Source organism: Etheostoma spectabile, chromosome 23, assembly GCF_008692095.1.
Source record: "Etheostoma spectabile isolate EspeVRDwgs_2016 chromosome 23, UIUC_Espe_1.0, whole genome shotgun sequence".
NCBI classification, from domain to species: domain Eukaryota; kingdom Metazoa; phylum Chordata; class Actinopteri; order Perciformes; family Percidae; genus Etheostoma; species Etheostoma spectabile.
The window spans coordinates 6,641,144-6,647,957 of NC_045755.1; the positions used below are offsets into that span (position 1 = coordinate 6,641,144).

General features: G+C 40.1%; 1 long non-coding RNA gene across 1 annotated transcript in view; it reads right to left on the reverse strand.

Annotated features, from left to right (window-relative positions):
* Positions 1–1,245: 1,245 nt before the first annotated feature.
* Positions 1,246–6,814, reverse strand: part of LOC116673066 (uncharacterized) — a 14,997-nt gene continuing 9,428 nt past the window's right edge. Inside the window, exon 3 of the long non-coding RNA XR_004327733.1 lies at positions 1,246–1,296. This is a non-coding gene — a long non-coding RNA (uncharacterized LOC116673066). The remainder of the gene's footprint in view (positions 1,297–6,814) is intronic.

Here is a 6,814-nt window from a genome sequence, read left to right on the forward strand (position 1 = left end):
TTTGTATGTGATCGATCTGGTGTTGGTGAGTACGAGGCTTGGCATTGTCAATCTGTGTGCTAGTTCCCTTAGCTGGGCAGGTAGCTTTTGTCCCCGCCTTCCTTGCCTCCTGCAGCCGACAACAACTCCCCGAGTGCCCGGTGGTCTGGTGGGTGTCCTCAATGCTTTAGCGGGGACAAATTTGAGTTTATTTCCTCCTCAAAAATAGGTAATTCCATGTAGTTAAATAGTTACTGATATGGTCACTACTACAGTGCTCAATTACCTATTTTTGAGTCGGAAATAAATTACATTACTACTACTACTCAGTGTTGCCTGCACTGATTCAGGTGTTGTTTTTTTCAACAGAAATTACTCGCATATCTATAGTGATCAAGATTAACATAAAAATTGGCCGGAATTCTCCTTTAAGTGTGCAAGTAAGTGTTTGGGTTGTCTTCTTTCCTGAACCTCCCCTTTCTTTATTTCTGGTCAATTGGAATAGAACAAAGTGTGTCATAACAACAATTTTGCACATTGAGGTCTGTCTGGAGCTTATCAGGTAGCTTATTAAACATTTTTATGTAGCCCACAGTGTACTTTGTGTACTACTGACACAACACAAACCTTCTCCCACACGTGATTCTGGGCTGTAGCCAGGGCTTTAGAAATCTTTAGAAGTTGGCTTAAAGATAGTAAAATAAAAAGTCAAATATCCACCTTGTAAACTCAAAAGAATGGTCCGGTCTGACTGGATAAATTACCATATGATGTTCTTGTGGCTAATGCATTAGCAAACAGTAGCTTATCAAACTTCTTTGTTTTTGGTCACCAAACAGCAACCTCCAAGCCTGAAAACTGAAGCCAATGTGGAAGCGCCTAGACCTGTATCTTTGGCAAGCAGGGGAAGATTACACTGGTTGAATCCAGGTCGTTCCGGGCCTTTCTGTGTGGAGTTTGTATGTTCTCCCCGTGTTTGCTCCGGTTTCCTCCGGGTGCTCCGGTTTCTTCCCACCATAAAGACATGCATGCTAGGTGGGACTACAGTTGAAAAATAGCCAATTGGCCAACACTGGCGCATTTACAGAATTGTTGATTAATGTGCATTGTCCTAATCAAATAAATAAATAAATCTAAAAAGAAGTCAATTAAATAGAAACTTGTGAGAAAATGACCCAACTTCTCCTTTGATTTATTACCTCATCAAACATTTTTCCTAATGATATTGTGATCTCAGTCACAAGATCTTCAATACAGCATGGTCATATTTAGAGTAAAATAGACAATAATGCAGGGTATGCTTTAGGGCGTGGCAACCTTGCGATTGATATGTCGCTATCACAGTGTTGTCTGGGTTTTGGTTTTTGAACATTGACCCTTTTACAGTGTGTTTTCAGTTCATGAAAGTTAATTTGAACATTTGTTCAGTGTTTGTACTACGTGTTGAAAAGACACTCTAAGAAGCTGTTTGCACTTGCACCTTGCTGACCAAGCTAGCTAGCGTTAAAATCTGCATTGGATAACTTAGCTCCATCCTCTCGTCCAAAAAAAAAAGAAAGCGTACCACCTATGGAGAGATTCTATCCTAACAAGCCATCACCTTCTGCTAGCATTCCCTTGACTCCCATTCATTTTGCTTTAACTTTACATCTGTAACATCAAGGACGCTATTTGTCCATATAGCTAGGCACATTTTGCACACTATGAAGCACATTTCATACATTGTTAAAATTATTGCAGCGTTAACCTTTATAATTATTCCCCAGAATAAAAAAAACATTACCATCATGAAATGTATAAAAAGATGTATACATTGTTATAACATAACATTCCATGCAGGAACAGATTACATGAGAGGCCCTACCTACTATGGCTTTCCTGATGTCTCTATTTATAGAAACACTGTGGACATCCATAACTGGCTTCTAAACACAAATTGCTGCTCAATATTAACCTGTGGCCTCCTTTCACAGTTATTGTTAGCCCCTGCAATGAAGGTGTGAACAGTGCCAAGCATCTAAAACCGTGTTATGGGGAAGACAATGTACTACTATGGCATTTCCTGCGCCCTGAAGGGAATGGTGTTCACACTCTAAAGCACAAAATGTACTAGGAGAGAGAGAGAGACAGGAGGAGAGGTGAAAAATAACGTAGAAGGGGAGGGAACAAGAAGAAAAAAAACCCACAAGGTTTCCAGGGAGGGGAGAGGTGATGAGAGGGAAAATGGCAAGAGAGGTCAGAGAAAAATCTATAATACACTCCATAAAGGACATTCTAAAAGGACATGTGTCTGTTGTTGGACACGGAAACATGGAAACGTTTAGTTACATGACAGTTAAATCTGGGCTAGACCCTCATGTGTGTCCAAGTCACTTCTCGTCTGTGACCTCCCAATAATCTTTCACTGTTGACACGTGTCCACGCCAAGCTCTGTTGAATGTCAATATGATACAGTCCACGCTCTGATATGGCAACAAACACATCAGGGAGTAGGCGTACGGTTACAATAACTGACACACGTGACCTGCTGAGTGGACCCATAAAAGTTATTGTTGTGGACCATATTACACACAGACGCCAATGGGAAAATTCCAGCGTCATTTTTGCTCTGTTCTTTGATAACTGCTCACAAGCAAAATCAACAATTATCACCCACAAGATCAACTTAGTGATGTGACGGTCAGAGCCGGATCATATGGAAAGATTACACTAGGCATACTGCATTTTTTGGGCCTCCCTCCAAATAGATACTTTACTTAGTGAACTAACAAGATTACTTTTAACTGCCACATGATTATTATGCTAATTTATTAGGGGTCCAAGCCTAAGGGGGCTCGTAACTGCGGTAACCAAAGCTACATGGTTCACACAGCAGGGCTGTGGAACCCTATAGTTTTTCTAGAGATTTTTTTTTCTTCTCCGTGTGAAACTCCTGTTACAGCCTAAACCGTACATGTTGGGGTGTGCCATTTTCAGGACTGGTCCAAAACTCCGCAAGGACTTTAGGCACAACAATTGACCCATTTCCACTACTAGGTGGCGCTTTAGCAGAAAAAAACATGTTTGGCCCTTTTAACTCCAAAACCGTACATCGCACATTCAAAACTCTTATATCCACGTGTTCCCTGGATCAAACTGAATCTCCTGATATAGGCCACGTCCATTTCTGCCTAGACTTTTATGCGTGAAAATCGTGATTTATCAAAAACCTACGTTTTCAAACTCCTTGTAGAGAGTGCGCTTGATCTGCACAAAACTTGGCACGTAGCATCTCCAGACCGACCTGACAAAAAGTTAGTAAAAGACTTTTTATAGGACAGAAGTGCACATATTTCACTAATTTGTGTAGCTAACTATGAAAAAAACAACTTTGCCGTATCTCGACCATATAATGGCCACTAGGGGGCGCTACAAGTACAAAAAGTTTGTATCTCATGAGAGGCTGATTCAATTTTGACAAAATTTGGAGGGTACCACTATAGGGCCACTCCTGAGCCCACCCCTACAGTGGGGCACTGATTGGTAAAAGTGGGCGTGGCCTATGAGATCCACGTTTGGATTCACCACTTACACTAATGTGAACAACTTTATATCTACAGGGTAGATGTACATATGTGTAATTTTTGATACGTGAAGTCCATGACCGGACTTCACGTATCAAAAATTACACATATGGATCACTAGGTGGCGCTATACTGTGTTTTTGCCTTAAATTCTCACATTACACGTCGCACATTAAAAAACCTAACATCAACGTGTTCACTGAATCAAGCATGATATCGGCCACGCCCATTTCTGTTTAAAAGGTTTTCGCAATATGCAAAACCAACTTTTTTTAACTCCTCCTAGGCCGTGCAACCGATCTGCACGAAACCTGTTACATAGCATCTCCAGATGGACTTGATAAAAAGATATTAAAAGAATTTTGCTACTTGACAGTATGCGCATTTGACGACCAAACTAATTTTCCTAGTTAGCTACCACACACATCATATTTCGGCCAAATTAAATGTTGTCAGCAAAGAACTTGAGGTCAACATCCCATTACAATGCTCTGTACCAAATTTGGTGAAGATTGGCCTTTTATCCCTTCTGAGTTCAAGCGAGTCGTATACAACGCCAAACGGCACTTCTGTTTCATAGCTTAATAACTTTATAATTATAACTAGTAGAAACATACAGTCTTTTGTAGCTAATAGCTAACAGTTTCCCCGTTCTGCTGATATTTTTGTAGTCATCCTAGCCCTAATAGAAGGTTTTGTATCCAGCCTAGACGTTCAGAGTTTTTTTGGGTCTTTGTGCAATCAATCCATACTGTTACATTCAAGATTGATACACTGTATGTAACACATGTAAATAGTTTGTCCTTTTTATGAGATATAATGTTCAATATGTTGTTGTTTTTTTTGCACTGGATGACTCCAAATATATAGAACTGTTTTAGACAACACAAATGCTCATGTGGCATTACTGTGTGTGTGATATCAATTCATATCTGTGAGATTCATGTTACGTTTTACGTTTTATTTATTTATTTGTCTTTATGGCCCTACGGCCTTTTTATCATTCAAATGACCTCAATGCAGCACAAATATTTTCATAGCTCAATTTTTCCTGAGAAGAAATGATGTTCATAGATTGACTATGGACAGTAGGTTTTATGTTTTACAAGCTTTTATAGAAAATAAAACCAAACGAACCAGATGTCCGGGATATTTGCAACGGCAATGTACCGCAGACCTTGCAACTCACACCTCTCGATATTTCCTGATATTTGCCCATTGTTACACTTTGGGTTTTGCATTCGCGCACTCCCTAGGTCGCCGAGGTCAACACGCGTCGGGGTGAATGGCACAATGAGGTTTGGACCCCGTCATAACTGCTTGCAGTTCTAGTTTATTTTGGTATTTTAATGCATCTAATTTAGTTGTTTTTTTTAGGGCCTGAGAGAAACGTGTAAAGCCCCCCTTTTTCTTTTTTCCGCTTTGCTGCACCCAAAAGCATCCCCAAAAAGTGGTAGTATAACCGCTATGGCCAGTTAAAATACGGAACCAGCAACACATTTTTCCACGATTGGAGTGGAACATTTTTACTGTACTTTTATTAAAACAACATACTAATATAGTATATTATACTGTATACTATATGATAAAATAAAGTACATACAAGTTTAGATAAAGTGTTAGATTGGAAATTACTGGGCCACATAGTGGAAAATAGGCCCTAGGCTGTCTAGATTGCCTATGCCAAGATCTGGGCCTGGTGGTGGTCAGGCAGCTGAGAGGTTAAAGGACAAGCAGGATTAAGTTGCCAATACAAATTGTGGATCAGCTGCAAAATGCACACTGGGGAGGTGAAAAAGAAGCACTCTCTCCACCATCAGCAGCTTTTCTCCATGTGGCTGACCTCCAACCCCTTCTGGCCTAAACGATGGAGAAATTTAAGCTTAGTCAGGAAGATTAGTGCTTTTCATATTCTTCCCCTCTTTCATTTAGGCTTTTTGTGTTTCCTGCTGTCAATTAAATCCACAGACTTTGCGCCCTTTCCAAAAAGTCTTTCAAATTGAAAGAAAAACACATTGTTTGTCTCCACCCCTGCAAAAATGACACATAAGAACAGCTAGTAATTGGACCTTGAAGAGAGATTTTGTCAACTATTTCCAGGGTCAAGAATTCACTTTAAAACTGTTATTTGCTTCTCTGTTGTTGGGACCGTATCCATCCATCTACTGATGTTTTTCCATTAATGGTACCTGCTCGCCTCGCCCGTGGTGCCCCGTCCTCTTTTTTTCTGTTGCAGACTAGTACCGTGAATTAGTTTACTCAAGATTCGTCTAAATTAATTTCAAAAGAAGTTGGAGGCAGCAAAAAGAAAAAGAAAACGCTGGCTAAAATGTTCCAACACGGCGGGTTTGTTCAGAACACCCCCGTCTGTCAGCAGCAATGACAACGCAGTGATTAGTGAAGATTCTCAGTAGTCTGCAAGTTTTCACGTCACCTTTTGGTATCGCCTCAGCTCCCTCGACTGAGTTGGTACTAAAAAAAGCACCTGTTACCAGGTACCAGGGACATTTTTTGTAATGGAAAACCAAAGAAGGCAAGTAGTAGAGGTAAGTTGAGTAGACACCATTCAGTGGAAAAATGCCATATGTGCATCCGAGCCAGCCCCAGAATGTGTCTTACTGGTACGTCCTATGAAATCAATTGGAATTCTATTAATTATCCCATCTGTTCAGATTGTAAGATGAAGACTTGTGTTCTTCAGATCCTCACCACCACCCATGTCTAGACATAAATGATTTAGCAATGCATTTCTAACCCATATTCTATATCTCTTCAGCTTTCTATATTGTGCAATATTTTACAAATAAAGTCCTGCTCTGCTGGTTTAATGCAGCAGGCGTGCATGTGTGTTAACAGTAAGTGTGCAGGGTGTGCTCAGTAAACCTTCCCAAGTTAAATAAAGATACTAAATCCGTAAATTGGAGAAAAGTTGGCCCAAGGAGTGTCCTGATTCCTAGGGATATCCCTGCGTAGCATTGGCCTCAGCTTGGTAAACATACAGTATCTAAGCTGTGACTCACATACTCACTACGGTTGCTTTACCAACAATGACACAACACTGTACTGCACACTTTGGAGAGCTAATGCGTATCACCAGAGTTTCATAAAATGTAGATTGAATTACCTAAGGTGCCAACAGAATACATGGCTACCATTTGAAGGAACAAAATCCTTTTTTTTGTGAGGGAATTTAAAAGTTGGATTTGAAAAAAAGATAAAACACTTTGCAAAAGCACACATTTAGAAGCTTTGCAGGGATTAAAAAAAACAAA